This window comes from Papio anubis, chromosome 4 (assembly GCF_008728515.1).
Source record: "Papio anubis isolate 15944 chromosome 4, Panubis1.0, whole genome shotgun sequence".
Taxonomy (NCBI): Eukaryota; Metazoa; Chordata; class Mammalia; order Primates; family Cercopithecidae; genus Papio; species Papio anubis.
Window position 1 is genome coordinate 50,257,654 of NC_044979.1, and position 13,076 is coordinate 50,270,729.

The 13,076-nt window shown below is 41.3% G+C and overlaps 1 protein-coding gene across 5 annotated transcripts in view; it reads left to right on the plus strand.

Annotated features, from left to right (window-relative positions):
* Positions 1–13,076, plus strand: part of PNPLA8 (patatin like phospholipase domain containing 8) — a 90,418-nt gene that overhangs the window by 36,688 nt on the left and 40,654 nt on the right. Inside the window, exon 1 of one of the 5 annotated variants that reach the window (XM_021936188.2) lies at positions 553–3,250. The exons of 1 other annotated variant lie outside the window; for it this stretch is intronic. The gene's annotated coding sequence lies outside the window, so the exon portion shown is untranslated. Of the gene's footprint in view, positions 1–552; positions 3,251–9,107; positions 9,191–13,076 lie in introns of those variants that run through there. 3 more of the 5 variants (XM_009203700.4, XM_009203702.4, XM_021936187.2) reach the window with 3 other exon arrangements.

Below are 13,076 nucleotides of genomic sequence, written 5' to 3' on the forward strand. Positions count from 1 at the left end.
CCATTCTTCAGCCTACCATGGAGATTATTCTTCCAGAATTATTTTCTGGCATGTCCCTCCCTTAGGTGATCTGGAGAAATATCTTGCACCAATATGGCTTAATTTATTTTGGTTATAACATTAGGTTTTATTTGAACAATAAAGATATTGGCAGTTCTTTTAAAAAGCTATGAACCAGACCAGAAAGGAGTCACTATGGATGTAGAAGAGCTAAAATAAAGAAATCAATAATAAACCTTATAAATAGAATGAGCATAGCAAGTAACTGATACAGGGGCAATGTGATGTCTCTTTTACCCAGCTTCCAAAGAATACAGGGTTGAACAATTACTGTATTTAGCATTATTTCAAGTATAGATTATTTCCTGAATGCATTAGTCTGCTATTATACACAAGATAATCTCCAATTTTGCATTCTACTGAGTTTGTTTGAAATTAAATATAATTCTATTTTCTCTCAAAACTGCCCAACATCAAAATAATCATAAATGGGTTTTATTTTCCATTTTTAACTTATCAAACTAGTAACCTAAATGAAACTAAAAATCAATTCAATAACACAGAATTTATAGAAAGTCTACTATTTGTTGGATGTTATGCTAGATCCAGACAATACAGTTTACCTTACACTCCTTGACTGTAGGAAACTGGTAGGCATATAAACAAATAAATTATAATACTGTGCAGCAAGGGCAATAAGAGAAGTGAGCACAGGTGGAAGGAATGCTTTATTCTATGAGTAGTGAGGTAAGATTTTCCTGGCTGAAGGACAAAAAAATCTTTAGGAGGTCAAGGTGGAAGGGGAGCCAAGCCAACAGCATGACAAAGGCACTAAGTATGAAAAGAAACAGAGTATGTGGGGAAGTACAGGTGTGGCTGGAGGACAGAGAGTGAGAGGCAAGTGGTGAAAGTAAAGGCTAGAAGGTCAGCAGGGTCAGAACCTATCATTCCATTCGGTTTATTCTGTGAAAATGTAGTGCTAGCAAAAGCTTTTTAATTTGGGAAAACACGATAGGACTTGCACTTTCGAAAGATTACCGTGGTTGCACAGAAGAGACTGACTGGGTCAGAGGTTAGTTACAGGCTGGAAAACCAGTTTAGATGATACTGAAGAGCAAGGATGAAAGCCTAAACTAAAGCAGTGGAAATGCGAATGTGGAGCAGAGGAATGATTCAAGAAATTCTGCGGTAAAACTCATCAGACTTCATGATTGATTAAAGGTATGGTGGTAAACAAGGGAGGGAGAGGTAGGGTAAGAATGGAGAAGCAGGAATTGGGAGTTATTTGGAAATTTCTGACATGGGAGGAAAATCTGGCTATTTCATAACACCTGACTAAATTAGGAGATGGAAGAGCATAAGCGGAGAGGGAATGGTGATGCTCTCTCCTTGACCATACTTTAGTTACGATCCTCTGAGCCCTCTTCCCAACTAGGCCTCATCCTTGGACCACTATTTTAGGCCTGCTGAGTCCAGTTTTAGCAAGAATCTTGCTAAGTCAGTTTAGAGAGTATCCCCTAGCCTTGATAATTGATCATCCCCACCTGCCTTCAGCAAGAATCTTGAAAGTCAGTTTAGCAAGAATATCCCCTACCCCTGATGTCACCTCTTAGTAATTTTCCATGCACTGACCCCTCAGTCTGCTTGCTGGCTATAATTCCTAGCTGTTTTTGTTGTATTAAAACTTGAGGCTGATCTCTCTCCCCGACGGTGATAGTCATGGCACCTATTGCAATAGTTCTAAATGTCTTCCTTGCCATTTTAACAAGTGTCAGAATAATTTTTCTTTAGCATCAAGGAGGAATCTCTTTCAAACACTAAAGCTCCTTACACACGCCTGTAAGGCTTAATTGGTGCATACATCTTTTAACTCTCCTGTAGCTAAATAACATGTCTGGCTTATCCACCGCTATGGTTTACCAGGCATTATGATGTACATAATCCAGACACTGTGTCCCAAGAACATAGCAAGCTGGCTTTCCCTCCTTGATTTAAAAAAATAACAACAAAACTATCAGTGTAACGTCCACTACATTTGACAGGTCAAAGAACTCCCTTCCTTAAGGACTTTACAATAACCTTACAGGAGGCTAAAGCATACATATCCGTGGGTAGTGGGTAAGCCTTGAGAGCACAGTGTAAGTCTTGATAACATTTTGAGGTAGAGAACTAGTAGACACTGATCTGTTTTCCGGACCTCAATGTAATTGCAAGGGCACTTCAAGAGGGTAAGGGGCTATTGCAACTACCCAAATTCGCTATTGTAGCATAAAAGCTTTAATTGACAGCACGTATAGGAATGAAAGGCTGTGTTCTAATGAAACTGTAAAAAGCAGACACAAATATGAATGTCATATAATTGTCATGTGTCGCAAAACATTTTTTTTTTAACCTTTGAAAAATGTGAAACCCATTTTTAGCTCCCAGCTATATACAGCAGAACCTGCGATGGGCCAGATTTGCCCTGAGGGTTGTAGTTTGCCCCTGTGGTACGCATGAAATGCCAGAATTTTAAAAAGATGTGTTAAGTGTGGGACCATTTGTGGGGCGGTTTATGCTAACTTCCAATACTGTAATATATGTCAAATCGCTTTTGAGTGCCATTTAGTCTGGGTGGCCATGCCCAGGAATGGATACAGAGAAAGGGGCGCGGCGGTGCCGCGCACCACCCTCCAGGAAACTGGTATCGCAGCCCGCAGCTCCTAGGAACTGAGACAACTTGGGCAGGGGCTTCAGGTACGCGGAGAGGGAGGCTTATCTCTGCCTAAAGAGGATAGCGGCCCCCAAACAAGCAAGCCAGGATACTGCTCCGAGGTCCCGCCCACGAAGGCAAAACGAAGTCCCACCGCTCACACACCCGGGAAACACAATAGGAGCACAGCACGCCCCACCGGCAAGCCACGCCTCGCGCAGCACGCACGCACGCACGCATACACGTCTGTCGCTGCTTCCCGCCTTGCGCTCTGTCATGCTCTATTGCGCATACCTCCGGGAGAGGGAAGAACGGAGATTGACAGGGACGCAGAGGCCTGAGCGAGGCGGAAAAACCTCACCCGGGCTAGCGGGTAGACCCAAACGGCTAGTGCGTCACTTCCGCTGGGGGCGGGGCGGGGCTGAGTAGGTGGTGACCCAGCTGCTGCGCCAGTGTTTGTGTTGGAAGCTCAGCTGATGCAGGCCGGTAGGAGTGGACGTCAATGCCGGGAACGAGCGAGTCGCCGCTGCAGCCCTTGTGACTGCGGCCTGCATCCCGGTAAGTGGCCGCGAGGGGACAAGGGGCGGGACGATAGGAGGCTGGGTGATCGTTCTGGACCCTTGTCCGTTTCTCCGGGTCTTCCTTTCTCTTTCTTTGAAGGGCACTTCCCTAGCGAGAGGGTGGGGAGACGCCAGGCTTTGGGGAGGACCTGGCGATGGAAGGAGCCCGCAGCTCCTGGAGCTCATTGGTGCTCGGCGCCCTCCGCCCCCGTGGACTTTGCTGCCCCAGAAGCGCAAACTGTTTTTGGTTTCGCCGGTCGCGTCCTGCTCCTCCTGTCCCATCCCCAGGACTCCCTCCCCAATTTCCCAGTCTGTCTGCCTTCCCCTGGACTTTAGTGTTCTCCAGTAGTTAGCTGGTCACTCTCAGGAGGGTTTCCCTACTCTACATCATTCTCGACTGTCATTGTGCACCTGGTGATTCTACTGCCTGATATTTTTTGTCAGCGATTTCTTTCTAACCCCATCCGCATTTGATTCCATCCCTGACCACTGCTGCTTAAGTAGATTCAGGTGTGTACTTCTTAAAAGGTGAAGGTGTATGAATCACTGTTGCAGTGCTCCCTATCCCTGTGTCATTTCTATCATTATGCTGGAAGGAACCTGCTTTCCACGCCTAATACAATGATAACTTTAAAATGGTGATTCATAGGAAAAACTTCAGAGAGTTGTGACATAAGGGACTGTCATATAATCCTGTTTAAAATACTGTTTGCATTTCCAGTAACAGTTGTATCCTGGTTCTGCAGTCCTAATTGCCGAGAGTTCAGTGTATTAAGTCAGTGTAAAATTTTACACTTGTCAGTGTAAAAATGACAAATGTTTCAGTGTATTAAGAAAATGCTGTTAAACAGTGAAACATTAAGAACTGAGAGCTTAAGGCTTGTGAGGCAGTTGTATCAAGCCCATTGTAGCTATTTTGTTAAATTGCTTATGCAAATTAGTTGTACTTTCAGTATAAGAACATATTTTTATTTCGTAATTATAATCAACTTTTTCTTAATGTTAATCTCGTTTTTTATTTCTGTATCAGGCCTAAATTAAAATCTTGTAAACGCCCTTTCAATGAGTGATGTTGAAGGAAAGGGTCAGTTTCACTAGTTTAGATATTCACTTGTTTCACATGCAAAGTTGTTACAAGAACAACCTGTACTTTGAGTTGTTTTTTTACCCCAGTTAGAGGGGTTGTCCTGAAGCTGCATATTGCTTCAGTCGTGGAATATATATTTGTAAAAAGGTCAGAGTTAGAACGCTTAGCCATACACACCTTCCTGTCCTGCCATTTTTTGTTGTTGTTGGGAGTCTCTCTCTGTCACCCAGGCTGGAGTGTCCTGGCGTGATCTCGACTCACTGCAAGGTTCAAAGGATTCTCTTGCTTCAGCCTCCCGAGTAGCTGGGATTTACAGGCGTGCGCAACCACACCCGGCTAATTTTTTTAAGTAGACACGGGTTTCGCCATGTTGACCAGGCTGGTCTCAAACTCCTGGCCTCAAGTGATCACCCGCCTCGGCCTCCCAAAGTGCTGGGAATACAGGTGTGAGCCACCGCGCCTGGCCGATCATTTCTTAGTTCTTATTTTTTTTCTGCAGTACTCGCATATTTTATTCTGTTCCTTATCCGTTACTTGAAAAAAATTGGTCCTGTCTTGGTTTCCAGTGTCCTGATTTTTTCAGGGTGGCTTTTCTCCTGTTTTGTTTCCTTTAGAGTCTTTCTTCCTCTTCTTAGCTCTGGGTGGCACTCAAGCCTCTACCCCTGTCGCTTTCTCTAAACTAGAATTTCATATTTGAAACCCAGGTATACTTAAATAGGCATGTGAATATATTGAAATGTTATGGAAAATATAGTTCGTGTTGCAAATACATATTTTTCAAGGAAAAAGAGCTTTTCTCAGGTTCTCTAATCCCAAAATAGTCATGTATTATTACTGTAAACTATCATCTGATAAATCCATTTAATGTTGTGGTTTCTGCTGCCACTGTGCTGGTAATTCCACACGTAAATCCACAGTCTGTGTACATTTCCATTTGAATGTCCCACTGTTACTTCATCCTGTGAATCCAAAAGAAAATGTGTTTTTCTCTCGTATTAAATTGGCCCCTTCACAGTTTTCGCATATTCGCAAATGGCACTCTTCGTATTTTTCAGATTTGAAACCTTAGAGCTCTCTTAACACTTCCCTCTCTTTAACGCATTCTTGGCTGTCAAGTCCTGTGTTTTGTTGTTTTGTTGTTTTTTCTTTTTTCCCTTGCTTTCAAAGTGTTCAGAGTGGCTCTCTTCCCCACACTAGTACTTGCTGGGTGAGGTGTCAGAGCCCCAGCATTAGAAAGTGGTCAGCTTGGGATAGTAGGGTAGTAAGAAAAATTTACCAACAACAGTATAGGGTTGAAAAGGAAAGTGTTATTAGATAGAAAGAGTGCTGCAGAAGAGTGCAGTAAGGCGCCTCAGCAAGAGAGGACAGCTCACTGCAGTGGATTTTCTTCTTAGGGGTATTTATGGACCTTACAGCAGAAGCTGAAGGGTAACTTGGACCATATTAGCCACGTAGGTCATGATCAGTGATTACATTTGTAGACATTTTGGTGGTTTGATATCAGCAAAGGTTGCACAATGAGTTTTGACAAGCATACATTCTGGACATGTATAGAAATTCTAGTTACTTATATGTTTCTGGGAAAGAATCCTGGTACCAGATGCTGGCTTTAGCCAACAGAGAAGTCTAATTATTTCTAAATTCCTCAGATAAGGAGTTGTCCCTCTGGATGGTCTGCTCAATGGCCACCAGGGCATCTTTGCTCTCCTCAGTACTGTTACCTTCAGACTGTTGTCACCCTTTTGCCCGTGTTATATTAATAATTAAGTGATATCCTCTGTAAATTCATTCTTTCCATCCTTAGCTGGGCCTCCACCTAATAATTCCCTTAATTCCTCTAGTTAAAACTCCACTCCCTTCTCTAGTGGTTGGTCCAAGCCTCTCCGTTTTATTCGTACCTCCCTTGTATTTATACTACGTCTATTCTTCCTTGCTCTTTTTTCAGTTGTTGGTAGCGTCTCACTTTACATTCTTCTTCCTATGTTTTTGCGATCTAACTTCTGGCTGAATGTACTCTCAAAACACTTATCTTGCATTTACTAATGTTGTGATTTGGGGGCAATTCAATTAAACTTACTGATTTTGTTGGTCATCTTTGTTTTGTAATTTTTGCTTGGTAGTTGTCGTTTCTGAGAAAGGTGTATTAAATCTCTCATTATGATTATGAAGTTGTCTAATCTTGTAATGGTTCCCATATTTTGGCCTTTTGTACTATATTTTAATGCCAAGTTGATAGGTGGTTTCATAAATTCATCATATTGGAAAGAAACAATGCAAAATTCTGCCATAGTCTAGTCTCCATTTCCTGCCTGAATTTTGGGGTCTGTGACCCCAAAATATCTGAGACAGGTCTCAATCAATCTAGAAAATTTTGTCGAATTTAAGGACGCACCCGTGACACAGCCTCAGGAGGTCCCACTGACATGTGCCCAAGGTGGTCAAATGCCACTTGCCTCTATACATTTTAGTGAGACATAATGCATCAATCAGTCACATTGGTTTGATTTGGAAGGGGACGGGGCTTCCAGGTCATATAAAAATTTTCTATTTGGCAGTTGGTTGAATGAGTTGCTATCAGGGGAAAGGAATGCCTGGGTTACCATAAGGAGGTGTGGAGACCAAGGTTTTATGATGTGGATGAAGCCTCCAGGTAGCAGGCTTCAGAGAGAATAGATTGTGAATGTTTTTTCTTTTTTCTTTTTTTTTTTTTTTTTTTTTTTTTGAGAGGGAGTCTCGCTGTGTCGCCCAGGCTGGAGTGCAGTGGCACTATCTCAGCTCACTGCAATCTTCGTCTCCCGGGTTCAAGTGATTCTTCTGCCTCAGCCTCCCTAGTAGCTGGGACTACAGGCATGTGCCACTACGCCTGGTTAATTTTTGTATTATTAGTAGAGACGGGGTTTCACCATATTGGCCAGGCTGGTCTTGAACTCCTGACCTCGTCATCCACCCACCTCAGCCTCCCAAAGTGCTGAGAGTACAGGCGTGAGCCACCGCACCCGGCCTGTAAATATTTCTTACCAGACTTAAGATCTGTGTTGATGTGAATGCTGGAGGGGTATGATGAGGCACATCCAACCCCCTTTCCATCATGGCTGAACTAGATTTTCAGGTTAACTCTGGAATGCCCTTGGCCAAGAGGAGGGGTCCATTCAGATGTTGAGGAGAGCCGTAGAATTTTATTTTTGGTTTGGTTCATCTTTATCCTTCTTTTTTTCCTCTTACTTGCCTTTAATCATCTTGTAGTTCTTGCTGTTCCAAGGCTCATATTTGTCTCCAAATTGTTGGTGGTTTTTTCTCTCTGACTAGAATGCTGTTTTCCCAAATTTTCTTAATAATTTTCTTTCTTGCTTCTTTCAGGTTTCCACTAAAATGTCAACTCAGTTCTGATCACACTATAAAATAGCGCTCTGTGCCCTTCTTCCCCTCCCCCCTGCTTTATTTTAATTCATGGCACTTCTCAGCCTGACTTTATCCATTCCGTTCCTTATTTGTTTTATTTCTCAGTAGATTGTCTTCTCCTCCAAGGTCTACATGATTATCTGAGGTTTAATAAGTAAATGGATCATTCCTTTATTGTTATGCAGTGTCTCCTTTTTATCCATAATTAATGCCTTTCCCTTATGTTTACCTTCAAAGGCTTTTCATTTTCTGATGGGTAGTTTCGGTCTGGTATAACATTTTTCCCAGTCCTGTATTTTCAGCCTTCTGTTACAGGTGTGTTTGTAGCTAGCACATAGCTGGAGTTTTCATTTCTGAGATTTTGCTCTCCTTGTTTATTCTGGGTACAGTTCTCTTTTTGACTCTTTATTTTTGTTCTTTCTGTTTCGCCTTTGAACATTTTAGACCTTAATTGTTTTATATTTCTGAATCTTAGTTATACATTTGTTTTCTGGCTATATTTGCTGATCCTCTCTGCAGGCGATGGTGCATTTCTTTGCATGTTTTGTAAGTTCAGTGAGTTCATTTTCTGTGGTGGTTGCTTGGAGTGGGATCCCATTGCCCATAGGGTATCTGCACCTTGAGGATAGTATGACTGCAGTTCCAGACCCGTGGGTCCTCTTAAACCTGGAGATTTTTTACTGTTGACTTTGAGCATGGCTTTATTATTTTATAAAATTATTTTTTATTTTTTAAATTGCCAGATAAAAGTGTATGTATTTACGGTGTGCAACATGATTTTTTAAGTATTATTTTCATTGTGGACTAAATCTAACATATGCATTACCTCACACAGTTATTTTTCTGGTTTAATTTTACATTTTCTTGGTATTCTTCAAGTTGAGCATGGATTTTTTTCTAAAAATGATGTATAATATTTGTATATATTTATAGGGTAGATGTGATATTTTGATACATGCGTACAATGTGAAATGATCAAATCAGGGTATTTAGGATATGCATCACCTTGAACATTTATTTTTTCTTGGGAATATTTCAAATCTTGTAGCTATTTTGAAATAACACAATATGTTATTGTTAACTATAGTCCCCCTACTTTACTATTCAAATAGTATAACTCATTACTTCTTTTTTTTGTTTTGTTTTTTTGAGGTGGAGTCTCGCTCTGTCGCCCAAGCTGGAGTGCAGTGACTGTGATCTCGGCTCACTGCAAGCTCCACCTCCCAGGTTGACGCCATTCTCCTGCCTCAGTCTCCCAAGTAGCTGGGACTACGAGCGTCCGCCACCTCGCCGGGCTAATTTTTTGTATATTTAGTAGAGACGGGGTATGACCATGTTAGCCCGCATGGTCTCGATCTCCTGACGTCATGATCTGCCCGCCTCGGCCTCCCAAAGTACTGGGATTACAGGCGTGAGCCACCGTGCGCGGCCTATAATTCATTACTTCTAAGTGTATGTTTGTACCTATTAACCATCCTCTCTTATCCCCTCCCTTCCAGCCCCCAACTCTCCCTCACACACACTGTTCCTAGCCTCTGGTAACTATCATTCTACTGTCTGTCTCCACGAGATCCAATTTTTTTGGCTCCTACATATAAGTGAAAACAGAGCATGGCTTTTTATCCGCAAGTATTTTACCTTAAGTGTTTTTGTGTCATTGGGGCTGCAGAGCTTTTATGTTAACTTGACTTATCTTATTGTTGCAAGTCCCAAGGAGTTTGGAAGAGCCTTGTGGGAATCAAGGAAAAATGTCCCCTTCCACCTCTGCCAGTTTGCTGAAAATCAGCTGACAGAAACAGATTACTAAGAGAAATGGCATACAAATTTATTAATGTGCACAGCTGAGAATCACAATGATTACTTAAATATCCCAGTGGGGCCCACATACTTACATAGCTGTTTTCAGAGGGGAAGGAAAGATGGGGAATAGAGGTAATTCTGTTGAGCGGCAATAACTGATCACTAGGGCGAAGGAATGGACAGGGGGTTGGAAGGACAGAGATGAACTTGTATTCTCTTTGAAAACTGAATGAGCCTAAGAGACAGACTTTATCTTGTTAAAGTGTCATTTGGGTGTGGTTATATTCTTCAGTCTTCCAGTCTTCTTTTCTGCAGCAGATAATAAAATTGTTTTCCCGTCTCCCTGAGGAGGAGACGGGAAAACAATTATTCTCCTTGGGGAATCTGTCTGGTCTTTTTGTAGATAGGAGAAAAGTCTCTTCTAGCATCTCTTGATCTCTGATGGGGCTTTAATTCAAAATACTTATACCAGGCAGCCATATTTTGTGGTAGAATTCCCTGGGCTCCTTCAGCCTGGAAGACAAGACAGGCTTTACTTTTTTTTCTCTCTCTTCCATATAAAATTCTAAATGGCACATGCAATTTAGAAGGAAGAATTTTACTTCAGGCTGTTATCTTCTGGACAATTGGAATAGGTTCTCAGTTCCATCTTTCTCAGCATCATCTACCTCTCTCTCAATCTCTCTAGGTCCTGCAGTAAAACTAGACTATATGCAATCTCTGCACATACTATATGTGCTTTCTTCCATGCTTTCTTCTGTTTGCTTCTGTGTGTAGTTTTGTTTGTTTTAGAGGTGGGGACTCTGTGGCTCAGACTCCTGGGCTCAAGTAATCCTCCCACCTCAGCCTCCTGAGTAGCTAGGACTACAGGCGTGTGCCACCATGCCCAGCTAATTTGTTTTATTATTATTTTTTTTTTGAGACAAGGTTTCACCATTTACCTGGGCTGGTCTCAAACTCCTGGCTGTGTTTGTTTTGTTTACGGTTATTTAGAATTCTCTCCTTTCCTTCTCATCTTTACACATGATGAATTCCTTTTTAACTTTGGCCAGTTTTTAACCTCTTTTTTTCTTAAACTTCCCTCGATTTTACCTCAATTTGTCTTTCATTCACATGGTACCTTCTGTTACAGTGCTTTAAATATTTTACTTTTTCTAGTTACAAAATAAAACCTCATTATAAATAATTCAAACAGTAGAAAAGTAAAAAGTAAAAACCGTTCTCATTCCCTTTTGGCCCCATGCCTTAGGTCATAAGAATAAACAGATGCTTATCCTTTCAGAATCAATTTGTGTATGTATATGTGTGCCCATAAGATTTCAACTACATATGTAGATTTTCATTTTTTAATATATGTGTGTGTGTATATATATATTCATGTGTGTATAGCATATATAGAACTGCAGATTGCTTTTTTAAAAAAAGACTTTTTTTAGAACAGTTTTTAGGTTCACAGGAAAATTGAAAGGAAGGTACAGACATTTCCATAAACCCCCTACCCCAGTACACGCATAGCCACCTCCATTATTGGCATCACTCACCAGAGTGGTACAGGTATTATAATTGATGAGCCTGCATTCACACACAGTCCCCCAAGTTCATAGGGTACATTTGGGTTCATTCCTGGTGGTGTACATTCTGTGGGTTTAAACAAATGTTTAATTATATTTATCCATTATTATGATACTATACAGAGGATTTTTAGGGCAGTAAAAATACTATCCTCTGTCCCCTACCTATTTATTCCTTCTATACTCTGCTTTTGGCAACCACTGATGTTTTTACTGTCTTCATAGTTTTGCCTTTCTAGAGTGTTATATAGCTGGAATCATACTTCTATGGTCTGAATGTTTGTGCCTCTCAAAATTCATGTGGAAATCATAACCACTAAGGTGATGGTATTAAGAGGTAGGCCTTTGGGAGGTGATTAGGTCAGGAGAGTGTAGTCCTTAGGAATGGGATTAGTGCCCTTCTAAAAGACAACCCATAGAGCTAGTTAGTACTTTCTACCATGTGAGGACACAGTAAGAAGACAGCCATCTGTGAACCAGTAAGTGGGCCTTCAGCAGATACCAAATCTGCTAATACTGATCTTGGACTTCCCAGTCTCCAGAACTGTGGGAAATTTTGTGAGAAATAAATTTCTATTGTTTATAAGCTACCTAAGCCAGGCATGTGTACCTATAGTCCCCGCTACTTGGGAGGCTAAGGCAGGTGGATTGCATGAGTCCAGGAGTTCAAGGAGGTAGTGAGCTATGATCATGCATACCACTGCACTGCAGCCTGGGTGACAGAGTGAGACCCTGTCTCTATAAAACACGCACAGATACCCCATTTTATATATGGGGTATCTCCCATATGTAAGCTCCCCAGTTTATGGGATTTCGTTGCAGGAGCCTGAACAGACTAAGACACAGTATGTAGCCTTTTTCAGATTGGCAGTTTTCACTTGTAATATGCATTTCAGGTTTCTCGCAGTCTTTTTATGGCTTGATAGCTCATGTCTTTGTAGCACTGAACAATTTTCCATTGTCTACACATACCATATATTGATATGCCACAGGTTATCCATTCACTTACTAAAATACATCTTGTTGTTTTGAAATTTTGGCAATTATGAATAAGGCTTCTATAAACATCCATGTGCAGATTTTATTATGGACATAGTCTCAGCTCCTTTGGGTAAATATCAAGGAGTACCATTGCTGGGTCATATGTTAAGAGTATGTTTAATTTTGCAAGAAACTACCGAACTATCTTTCAGAGTGACTGTACCATTTTGTGTTTCTTCAGCAATGAGTAAGAGTTCCTTTTGCTTTACATCCTCACCAGCATTTAGTGTTCTCAGTGTTCTGTATTCTGGCCAGTCTAATAGGTATGTTGTAGTATCATGGTTATTTTAGTTTGCATTTTCCTGATGACATATGATGTGGTACAACTTCTAATATGTTTATTTGTTTCTATATATCTCCTTTGATGAGGTGTGTGTTACAGCCTTTGGCACATTTGTAATTGAGTTTGTTTTCTTATTATTGAGCTTTAAGAGTTCTTTAAATATTATGGATGACAGGTCTTTATCAGATATGTCTGTTGAAAATATTTTTTCCCAGTCTCTGCCTCGTTGTCTTATTCTCTTGACATTGACCTTCACAGAGCAGAAGGTTTTGTTTTTTTTTGTTTTTTTTTGAGACAAAGCCTGGCTCTTATTGCCCAGGCTGGAGTGCAAGTGGCACAATCTTGGCTCGCTGCAACCTCTGCCTCCTGGATTCACGTGATTCTCCTGCCTCAGCCTCCCGAGTAGCTGAGATTACAGACGTGCACCACCATGCACAGCTTATTTTTTGTATTTTTAGTAGAGACGGGGTTTCACCATGTTGACCAGGCTGGTCTTGAACTCCTGACCTCGTGATCTGCCTGCCTCAGCCTCCCAAAGTGCTGGGATTACAAGTGTGAGCCACCACGCCTGGCCAGAAGTTTTTAATATTAATGAAGTCCACCTTATCAATTTTTTCTTTCATGAATCATGCATTTGATATTA